The 12,230-nt window shown below is 36.8% G+C and overlaps 1 long non-coding RNA gene across 1 annotated transcript in view; it reads left to right on the top strand.

Annotated features, from left to right (window-relative positions):
* LOC125138137 (uncharacterized) overlaps positions 1 to 11,890 on the top strand; it is a 273,650-nt gene extending 261,760 nt beyond the window's left edge. The window contains exon 4 of the long non-coding RNA XR_007137584.1: positions 11,794 to 11,890. This is a non-coding gene — a long non-coding RNA (uncharacterized LOC125138137). The remainder of the gene's footprint in view (positions 1 to 11,793) is intronic.
* Positions 11,891 to 12,230: the final 340 nt, after the last annotated feature.

The following is a 12,230-nucleotide window of genomic DNA, read 5'->3' as shown; positions in this document are numbered from 1 at the left end:
AAGTGAGGATCTTATGAAAGTTCTATTTTAATAATATGTTTAAAATAGTTTGACTTTTTGATATTTTACTAAGTAATTTAATTTCGTATACTTTCTTCCTTCTTTTAGAGACATAGTTCAGGAGCAAAAGACGATCTTAAAACTCACCCTTTATAAACTCCATCTCAAAAGATGATGCCTGAAAAATCTCTTAACAACTGAAAACAGACATTCCTCCTCACCCCACCTCCAGTGTCAAAGTTCAACAAAAAAAATTTTTTTTTTCCTTTCAATTGACAGTTGTTGTTACTTTTCAAAATACATTTATTCTCAAGTTATCTTTCCATTAGGACACTTGAGTACATTTCCTTGACATTAATAAGAGCTATGTTGGAGTTCCCATCGTGGTGTAGTGGAAACGAATTCCAATGGGAACCATGAGGTTGCGGGTTTTATCCCTGGCCTCGCTCAGTGGGTTAAGGATCTGGCATTGCCATGAGCTGTGGTGTAGGTTGCAGACGCTGCTCGGGTCTGGTGTTGTTGTGGCTGTGGCATAGGCTGGCGCCAAAGCTGGGATTCGACCCCTAGCCTGGGAACCTCCATATGCCACGGATGCAGCCCTAAAAAGACAAAAAGACAAAATAATAATAATAATAATAATAATAATAATAATAATAATAACAACAATGAATCATGTAGATTTAGTATTGTGAGAAATAGGCAGAAATTCACTTTAGATTATAAAATACATCATAATGATTCTCAAATGAATTGTTGACTTTTTGGCATATAAAGAGGATCTTTGTGTTTTGATATGTTTTGACTCTCACATATTATCCAGCTAAAATAAAGGAAGATATTGCAATATAAATGAAGATACATAAATGTGAGTAGATAGCTTGAAATCTCATAAACAGAAACACAATGGACATTGAGAATCTGTCCTGAAACTTCTCCCTTTGTTATCTTTTAGAAAGTCAGATAACAGTCTAAGAATGAAAAAGAGCTGCTATAAGATGATTAAAAGCAATTTCCAAAATTTAAAGGCATGCAAAAAATTAAAAGAAATTAAATTATTCAAAATGCATATTCCTCAGCATATCTTTTAACCCCAGAGCCTGCTTCCCCCCCGCCGATGATTTTCTTATGTCTCTATGTATTCATTTTGTTTAATATTAACCAATTGACTTAAATGTTGACAAAGGGGATTTGGCATAAATCTGCAGTAGGTATGCAATTAAGAGGATGTAATTAAGGATCATTGCTGGATGCATTTACATTAGAGATATAATTATGAAGAAAGAAGAGTCAGTGCAAGAGCCAAGGTATATGAATGCTGAAAGTGGACTTGGAAATCCAGAAACTAAAATGAGTTCCTTTGTGGGAAGAACTTCCACAGCCATTCTAGTCATGTGCTCTAAGGGCAAAAACAGCACTGAAATAAGGGAGAGCCTGGGAGCCACCATGTTCAGACTCATCAGCCTCTAGCAAATCATCTTCCCTGTCCTCTCTTGCTCTCATCCTACCTTGCCAAATGAAATCCATAGCATACCATTTTTATGTGCATTCTTATTTTCTTATGAGTAGACACATTAACGTGATTGATTTAACCATAGTTTGGCTTATTTATGACCCTCTGGTTAAATGTTAATAGCCTGAAGTCAAATATCAAACACAAGAATTTAGAGATAAAGATCTTGCAAACCCTACTTACTAACTATCCAACAGGATCATGATCCAGCCAGTCCTGTTTCTTTAGCTGTTTTAATTTTGTCAACAGTGAACACTCATCATGCTTATTAAATGTTAGGCACTGTCCCGAGTGTTTTAGATACATTAACTCACTTCATTCTAATGATAACCACATGCAGCAGCTATTATTATTATTATCCTCTCCATTTTAAATTTGAGAAAACTTAGGCATAGAGAGGTTAAGTAATTTGGCCAAGGTCACACAGCTAGAGAGGTTAAGTACTTTGCCCAAGGTCACATAGCTAGTGAGCAGCAGAGCAGGGTATGACTCTGGAATCTATGCTCTTAAACATCATACCACTTTCTGAGGCTTTCCACAGTTGCCAGATAAATCGTTTTATGATCTTTTATTGTTGGAGGTGTGCTTGAGTTGTTCATGTTGTTCAAAGGGTGATGGGGAGTTCCTCTATGTCTCTAAGTCTGTTACATGTGTTGAATATACAGCTTGCACCCTGCCACACATCACTAGACCTAAATATCACATGTAAATTCATCATCATCCCGTCTGTAGTATGAATAACTCATAGCCTTCAAATTAGCAAGATAAACTGATTCTTAATAAAATAAGACAAGATTAAGTTTGAAGACTAATTAAAAAGAAGGAAGCTGATCTCATGTCCATTAAATTTTTAGTTTGGTCTGCTTGGAAAACATCCAAAAGGTTAATATATGTGTTTCGCTGAAGAGTAATGAAAATTCAGGACTAGTGGGAAATTAGGTAAGGGTAAAAAGACAGGAGGAGACACAAAATAGGAAATCAAGAAGACTTTATAAAAATTCCTTTTGCCTCACATTACACAGAGCCTTCATCTATAGGAAAAGGTTAATGTTGGATCCATCTTGCCCTGAATATCAGTAATCTTTATTATTAAGACCCAACAACTTTATTTCATAATCATTTTCTTCCGGCCAACCAGCTGTGGTTACTCAAGGCAGATTAACTAGAACCTGATGGATTTCAGCCCCTGTTCAGCAATGCCAGCCAAATATTATAATTACACAGGATGCAGGCTAAGATAATGTCGACCTTGTACTTAGAGATAGACCTAGATAAGTTGAACTGTCAGAATTGCAGGCCTGACTTTTCAATCACCAGTGCTGTATCTGTGAAGAGAAAGGGGCAGGAAAGAAAAAAATCCCCCATACCTTTCATCATTTTAGCTGTCCTGAAAGGAGGTATCTAATAAAGACGAAGCCTCCAAGAGACAGGAGTAGCTTCAAGAGTTTAGAGCTTAGTGAGCTGGGTGGAGGATGTGCCCCACTGAGGTGTATGTGTAATCGCTGTCCTTTCTGAGCCCGGAATCTTCTGCAGACAGGGTGTGCGAGTGCCTTTCCATTTGGCAGTTTGCACTACACACCACTGATGTTATGAAATTTACATTGAGTTGGAAGAAATGGATTTCCTTAATAAGAGCACTGCTTTATTTCCCCTATGAATTCTGATAGGGAACACTGCTGAATGGCATTCAACCAAAGAGAGAGGCTGCAGCAGAATGGCTTATTATTCTAAAAAATTTTAAGAACCCAGAAGCAAAATACTTTTGGTCCTTATATATAGACATAAATGCTTATATTCAAATATCAAGTGCCAAGGCCTCTGAGATATAACTGTTAGAAATCAACCAAAGATGAGGGATCCGGGGGTATTTGCTAATGGTTAGCGAATACATCCCTAAATCATTGGGTTATTGATAAACTAGTTCAAAAATGCCTCAAGTCTAGGTCTTTGTAATAGTATTGAACTATGCAAGAGTCTCCTTGCTTAAATAAACTTTAAGTTAAATGTGAAAATGTTTCACATATACCAAATCTTGTGTCATGCTGTGCTTTCTGAACCTCTGCATATTCAGACGTTTGTGCCCACGGACATTCTTTTCCGAGGGGTATCTCTGTTCCCATCCACTTTTCTCCTGGTGAATTCAGACTTGTCTTTAAAAGCCTGCCTCAGGACCCCCCCCCCACATCTTTTCCACGTTGATTGCCATGTTCCTTTTCCTTCCTTCCAGTAAGTAACTGCTCCTTCACTTTTGGGTTCATAATTTAATATTCCTGCCTCTATTACTCCATGTATCATATTATTATCATTTTCTTCTTATTATTATTAGTTAATAGACTATATCTCCAACTAGAATATTTTAAGGACATAGAGACTTAGGATCACTAGCACAAAAACACCAGGAGCACAGCAGGCATTTAATATATGTTTGTTGACTGTATGGGTGCATGAGTAAATAGTAAAACAAGTCATTCTAAGGAAAAATGTTAGTTTTTAGTGCAGTTGCTGACTTTTGATTGTTTCAAAATATCAATAAAGCAAGACTGTATTCTCATATGTAGAGCCCATCATAGACTAAGAGGGGCCTCACAGAAGTCCTTGCTTTTAAGAGTATATGAAGACGCTTTTCCCCTGTTCTTCATTTCCTCTTCAAAGAGAGGAAGAAAATTCCTCTCAACTTTCCACAAGAATTTGTAAAAGCAGCATTTCTAGTTTCTCTCCACCTGCCCCCACTTACTCCCCTCCATTGATTGTTGAAAATGGAGAAGGAACAAAGCAGTGTTGGCTTACTCTTTTCTGAGTCTTCATATTTCTGCTGCTCTTGGCAACACCACAGGGTAAACTTGCATCTTTTTTTGTGAGGGGTGGGAGGGACTGAGCATTTTTAATGCTGGCTTATTTATTAGGCCTGCAAAAGAGTGTGGCTTATTAGCAACGGAGCTGTTCATCTTTATTGGTAACAAAGGTGCTATGTGACCTCCATTTGTCTGACTCCTATGTCCATGTTTCGAAGTATGCAAAATTAGGTCAGTATTTATTGTTTTCCCCCCAAACCACTCCAGTCCAATGCCTCTAGTTGTGCATTCCCCAGAAATATTGTGTAATTATAGAATTTCAGTGAACTCTTATTATGAAAACACTGAAGTTAATTTCAGTTTAGTATTTTCAAATACAAGATCATGGCAGAGATATCAAATAATCTTATTTCCTCAAAAATTTTTTTTGCAGTCATTAAAAACATGTTTTTTTTCCTATAGAGTAATGTTGGACATATAGAGATCTAAATCCTCATCCATTACAAGTGTTGAATACAGGCCACCTTCTGGTTGATTAGGTCATTTTGTTTCAGCTTGATCTAGTAATGGGAAACTCATGGAACTTCCTGTTTGGTTGGATAACTCCAAGAATTAGAGAGTATTTTATTTTATTAAACAAATTTTGCTTATTTGTAAATTTTCCTAGTTATACTCTCTGGTGGAATAAAAGCAAATCTATTTCATATTTTCTCATAATACATCTTTAGATCTTTAATGTATTTCCTTGAAACCAAGGACCATATGTCTTTTATCTGCATACCCCCTCCTCTGCTTAATATTAATAAAGGAAGTATCTTTTAAGCACCAGGCACTGTGCCTGGTGTTGGTCATAGAAAAATGAATAAGACATGGTTCCTTTCCTGATAAAGCAAACATGTACATGTAAAGAAGTGCTTCCAAACCACTGTGTAAACTGCTGCAATGAAAATACATACAAAATGTAAAGGAACTCAAGAAAGAGGATATCTAATACTGCGCAGGAGAAGAGGCTATGACATCAACACAGGAGAAAGGGTATTTGTGTGAATCTTAGAATAAGAATTTTCTAAGTAGGAAAAGAAGGGAAGACTTTTCCAGTCAGTGATAGCAGCATGTACAAAGGCACAGAAGAAAGAAAGATTGTAGCATACAGAGTGAACAGGAGGATTCAAGGAGGCTGAAGCATGGGGGGTGGTGAGTGTGTGCAGAGTGGTAGATGAACCCAGAAATGAAGGTGCTCAGAGTGTGAATGGTATCTTATATCCTCAAGGATAAGGATAGTGAAGGAAAGCCACTGTAAGATTTAGAATAGGAAAGTGACTACATTAGATATTTTATAAGAATCACATAAGCTGTTAAGTAATGGAAGTAGTATGAAGTTAAAAGCAAGAGGGCTCTTTAAAAGGTTTTTGTGTCTTCTTTTAATTTTTTCAATAGTCCAGCTGACTGCTGAATAAGACTCAGTGAAAATGGAGAGAAGAGAAAATGCTGCATATGGGTATTTAGCCTGTAGAATAAATAAGATTTTGTGGCTGGATGAAGATGGGGTAAAAGAGGGAAGAGGTTTAGGAAACAAGTCTATCTTTGAACAGATTTGGTTTATTTATGGTGTTCAAGAGAACAAAATCCAGAATACAATGGATACTATAGCAATGAATCATGGGAGTGTGTGCTGAGACTAATAATATCAAGAATTGGAATTCTTTAATGGATGAGTAGTCCTTGAACCACAGAAAGTGCAGTGCAAGTTGATGCTATGATCAAGACCTTGGAGAACACTTCGGGGACTGCCAGCAAAGCAGACTTATTTGAAGGGTAGCTCAGAGAGCTAAGAGGTAAACAAGAGAAAATCACTTTAAAGCCAAGAGAGAAGAGATTTTTCTGGAAGTAGGGATAATACCTCATTGTCAGAGGCCATAGAAAGCTCATGTTGAACAAGGACTGATACACTTCTGCTGGATTTCTTGATTAAGCCATTATTGATGGCCATTACTCAGGAGAGTGATTTGAGCAATATGAGAAGGTGAAAAAGCAGAGATGCTGTCTTCCATACAGTAGCTTGGCTGGATATTAAATTGATATATAAAAATATGTAAATATTTGAGCATCTTAGGGTCCTCTATTTGTCTGTTTGGTTTATTTTTGCCTCATTAGTTTTTAAAAACAATGTCAGGCTCAACCAAACTTCATATTAAGATGGGACTGTATGAATCACATAACTACAGTAGGGTTTGTTTTGTGGATCTATTTCCAACAACCCTGTTGACTGATTCTATGGAACTAAGTGAGATTTGCCACTGTCTCAATCATAATAGAGTCAGTGTGGCCCATCCTGCTCACTGCCCAGAGGGGAAGTGTGAAGACCACAGTCAGCACCATCCTGCTTCCTGGAACAGCTGTCACGGACCTCCCACCTGAAAGGTCGCCAAAATGTGAACCATAGAAATACCTTTTCTGAATACAAAAATCATAACATAAAGTATTAGAATGAAGGTTTCTAGCTGTCTTTAAAATCCTTTGTAGAAAAATATAGGTAGAAATTAAAGAGAAAAAAGTATGATACTACTTAAGAAGTTTAAAATATCAGTCTAGTAACCTAGAGCCACTTTAAAAGCACAACATCAAAAAGAATGAGAAGATTAAGGAATATCAGTTCTGTACTTACAGAATTATTTGTTTGGAGGATCCTATCATTGGCTTGATAATGATAATAGAAATTTCTGCAAATTAACTGCATTTGAAATAAATACTGATATTTGTTCAAATTACTAAGTAATGCTCAATTTTACATGTTTGTCTTGGGCTTTGTTAGTTGGGGAAAAAAAGAACAAGTTAAGTTTCCATGAAATTAGGTTTTTGTTAAAAATACCTTTATAACTTAATCATCTTATCATTGTACAGACTGATATTCAAAAAAAAAAATGGTATGCCATGTAAGATTTTTTGCTAGCTATTCTACAACTCAATTACAGATATCTTTAAGGGCTAATATAGAGATTGGTCAGAAGTTATATTTAATTTCACTGCAACTCTGACTTATATTCAGCCTGATTTGGTAGGAATTGGCTGGAGGTATTTCAATGCAAATGATCCTTATTTTTCTTTTTTGACACTATGATCTTTTCTTGAAAATAAATCTCTTCAATGACAGGCTCATTTAGAGTTGGTCTGGAATATTTTCCCCATTGCCTTGCTCTTCAGTTGGAAACTTGCCTGAATGGCCCTGGGGAATAACATGCGCTGACTGTATTACAAGATCGTTCCTTTTTGGAAATATATCCTGGTAACTCTAGTTTTGATTTCCTATTAAGCAGTTGATTTTGCCATTAAGTTATATATCTGTTATATGCAGAAACTATTTTATTTTGTAGAAAATCCCCAAGGCAGGGCTTCAGTAGGACAAATGTTCAGTTTCTCAATTACGAAAATGAAGTCTGGAGGTAAGCACTTGGAATGAGCAGTGTGGCACTGGATGGTGTCAGAGACCAAGGCTCCTTTGGTCTTGCTGTTCCATCACCCTCAGCATTCTATTTCATGCTTCTACCTCATGTTTCAAGGGGGCTGTTTGTGTGACTATCATCTTGTCAGCATTCCAGCCAGCAAGAAGTAGGAAAGGCTGAAGAGAGGCAGGCCCTTTCCTGCTACAGACGTTTCTAGGAAATTGCACACAGTATTTTCACATTTATATTGTTTTGGATAAAACTTAACCATAGGCCCACAGCTAGCTGCCATGGAGTCTGGGATATGTAGTCTTTATTCCAGGTGACCCTGAGGGTTATATCACTAAGGAAAAAATGGGAGACTAAGATCCTGCAGAACATCTAATAATAGTCTCTGCCAAGTTTTCTTCTTCCTGCTCAGCCTGTCACAGGATCTCCTCCATTAAATCTCAGTTTATGATTCTTCTACTTTACCAAAGCTTTTTTGGATATTAGCCATCCATTTTCTTCAGCTGTTAGAAAAATGACTTCTGTGCTCTTTATATATTTATATTTCTGTTCATGATGTTTTTCTCATCTACTAAATAGTATTCTATAAGGACAAGGTCTCATGTATCCCCTGCTCAGTGCACAATTACACACCCTAAAGGAATTCAATAAAACCATGACTGAAAGTCAGAGGTACAGAAATTGGAGATAAAAATACATATTAGTTGGTATTATTCTTGCCAGAATTAGGTTCTTTTAGAAATATTATAAAATCTATTACATCTTCCTGGAAAGTTGTTCTGCTCCATCAAACAAGTCTCCTGTGTGGTGGGCTGCCCAGCTCTCTTCGGTCAGAGGCACTGAGGTTTTTTTTGCACTTGTTAGTGAGATCAGCATGAGTCCTGTGCAGCCTGGAATATGAGACCAGAGGGACAATGTCCTTGGATGTAAACTAGGAGAGTGCTTGGAAATATCTGCTAACCAGAGCAACACTGGAACCTTTATGACTGGATGAATGGTTCTTCATCCTCTCAGTGTACCAGGGAGAGATGTGAGAATGAGAATGAGTGTGAACGAGCTGGTAAATATGACTTGTACCTTTAATAAACTGATAAATGGAGGAATCATGTATCTAAAGATAATGATATAACTAAATAGAAATATCTTTTCTGGTCCTGCTATTCTCTACTGATAAGCTGCTACCATTTATAAGGAGCTCTAAACTCCTGGAAATCTACACTTGAAAACGTTTCTTTGTACATTTATTTTTAGAAGTGTTTATTGATTGAGATTTACTAAATCAAGCTATGACTGTTTTTTGTACAATTAAAAGATAATGTTTGTAGTAATCAGTTTAACAATGACCATTAATTAGTGCTGCAAGACAAAACAGAGGATGCCCAGTTACATTCAGAATCAGATCAACAATGAATTTTTTTAGTATATGTATATTCTATGCAACATTGGGGACATATTTATACTAAAAATGTGTTGTTTTTCTGAAATCCAAATTTAACTGGGTTTCCTGTATTTTTATTTGCTAAATCTGGCAATGCTCTCCTTAGTGACTCAAGTCTCCCTCTGTCCATGCCACTATGTCATATGGCACTGCTGCTCTGCTCTTAAAAGGTAGAGCCTATTTCTTCACTCTGTTGAACTGGGGTTGGTTTTGTGATTTGCTTTGATAAATAAAATGTGGGAGATGAGACATTGTGTAAATTGCAGCACCCAGGTCCTTCTTCCATGGGAGTAAGCAATTGTCCCAGGACCATTTATTGAATGCACAGCCTTTTCTCAATCATTTTCAATTACTTCTCTGTGAAAAATCAAGTTTTTATAAATGCCTCGACCTATTTCTGTGTTTTGATTAAGTTCCATCATTTCAGCAATACTATGTATCTTAAATGATATAGATTTATCTTAAGACTCAATGTCTAATATAGCCAATACCTCCTTGAGTCCTAGACAAGAGGGGCTCTGCCCCTAGCCCCATACTTTAGAAGACCCACTTATCACAAATACTCAAGAACAAAGCTATTTTGTTTTGTTTTCATCGTGATGTCCATAAAATCTGTTTTGAAAGTTGAATAACCACTTGAGTGAAAGAAAATTATGGAAGGGATTCATGAGCCAAAACAAAACCCCAAGGAAGATAAGGGGCCAAAAGCCACATGTGTATGTGTAGGAAGGAGAAACTCTGCTTTGCCCTGAAAACCACAGAACAAGTGTCTCTTTTTGTTTAAAACTGACTGCTCCAAATCACACAAAATAGTGTACAAGCAGACTAGGTTCCTCAGTTAACTGTTTTTATTCTTTCCTTTTTGCTTGGGAAGTAGTTTTGAGAAATATTAGAACTGTCCAGGAAGGCTTAGGTGGGACTTGAGAAAGGAATTTGTCCACCTTGTGATACAGAATAAAAACTCCATGATCAGTTCTATGAAGTTTAATCCAAAGTTTAAAAAGGTTCATCCAGAATCTTTATCTAAAATGAACTCTGGATTTTTTTCAGATATAATAAGACACAGACATAGAAATGATTGCCATGAAAGAAGTTTATAGTCACAGACCCTGAAACAGGAGGCACGGCATGCCATGCAGGGCCACATGGGGAAGCATCAGGTTTGGTGAGGAGGCAGAGGAACAAGCAAAAACATGGGTGAAAGTCTTCATTGTGGTTTTCATGGGAAGCAATGGGCAAGGCAGGGTAGCAGGCTAAATATATTTAGGATTGGCTAGTGTGAGTAACTTTCAACAGACCTTGAGATGTAGGGATAGCCCCTAGTTACCTGGTACTTGGCTCTGAGGTGATATTTGGGCAGAGGGATAGGGACTCAACCTGTGAGAGTTTGATAAAGGGGAAAGTAAGAGAGTTTGGACTCTAGATTGCTTGATTTGCACATGAAAGCCACATCTCAGGGGAGTCATTTACTATCTCCAGGAATCAGCTAATCCTGGGTGGGGCAGTCTCCAGTATCTGCAAGAATCCAAATTTCAAAGCATCATAAATTCTAGAAAATGAGGAACACAATTAATGCAAGTCTGTATGCCATGTTTTTCTCTCAACAAAGTCTTACTTTTAAAGCTATGTTTCACAATTTTGCATCTAAAATGAGCCTCAAAAGATTATCTGAGGAGTTTAAAGCTGGACAAATAATGGATCCTATCTTGCTTGACTTTAGCAAGAAGTATGTCTTTCCATGAAGTATGTCTTAACCTGAGTAGGTAAAGAGTTTTAAGAATGATTATCAATGAAAAATTCAATGGATAATTTAAAAAATATTATTCTACAATAAAGTAACTTTAAACCATGATTCAAATAACGGTAATGGAAAATTATTCATTGCATGTTTATGGCTTGCTTTATTGCTACTGAAGTGCAAGTTATGTGCACAAAGATAGAACCCATGCAAAAAGTTCACCTGCAAACTGAATATGATCTTGACTGCAAGTTTCATACGGTACAATTTTATATTTGGTATGCTTATCATTCTACATGACTCTAGGGCACATGTTACTGGACAATAACCTTACAGGTAATGTTATTCAACAGAAAAAATAAAGGGTCATGGTAAGACTCAATTTTTAAGGCTGCTTTGAAGAGTAGAATCTGGAATCATCTGAAGGCTTGTTCATTCAAGTATCTGGTCCCTGGGCAATGAGTGCCTATATTGGCTTGTGGCTTGCCTTCATAATAGTATGGAACCTCAGGATCTATGCTGGATCAGGACTCCAAGTGCACATGTTTTAATGAAGTAGAAACTATGGTATATAGTTCAACCGTTTCATTCACATATGAAGAAACAGATCTAGTGACCTTAAACAAATCCACTTCTAGGAAAGCAACAAAATGGTTTTCTTATATTCATTAAGTGGATGGATAAATATATCAAGTGACCAAGCTAGGCAAAACTGCAGACTTCAAGGCTAAAGAGGACACAGGAATCAGTGGTCATGTTCAGGCAATGTTCCAATAAGAGGGCTGTCACTATGTAGTACAAGTCCACAGGCAGAAATGCCTACCTTTGGAACTGATTTTCTGGGTTGGACTTTATCTCTTGTGCAGGGGGAAGCTCTAGTTTAAGGATGCTGCAAAAATGAAAGCTGAAGTCTCAACCAAAGAGAAAGTAAGACAACTTTTGTTTTTTATGACCAAGTGAATTAGGAAAATGAACAAATGATAATATAAAGGTAATTTAAATCACAAGAGATTTGTATGCCATGCTAAATAATAAAATTATCTGTTTGACAAGCCACCTCAAATTCAAAGATCAAATAATACAGTTTTATTATTCTCATGAATTCTGTGGACAAGAAATTTAGAAAAATGTGGGGATGGAAGGCTTGCCTCTACTCTATAATGTCTAGGACTCAAAGGCAGGGGATGTCTTTAAATGCTGAAATCTATAAAGTGGTGAAGGAGGAAGGGGGAAAAGGTTTATCTCTTTAGCAAAATATGTATTATAGAAGAAAAAGAAAAATGTAAGAACCTGGGAAATGATT

This window comes from Phacochoerus africanus, chromosome 10 (assembly GCF_016906955.1).
Source record: "Phacochoerus africanus isolate WHEZ1 chromosome 10, ROS_Pafr_v1, whole genome shotgun sequence".
Taxonomy (NCBI): domain Eukaryota; kingdom Metazoa; phylum Chordata; class Mammalia; order Artiodactyla; family Suidae; genus Phacochoerus; species Phacochoerus africanus.
The sequence above is the reverse complement of the archived record's forward strand: the minus strand, read 5'-3'. Positions and strand labels throughout refer to the sequence as shown.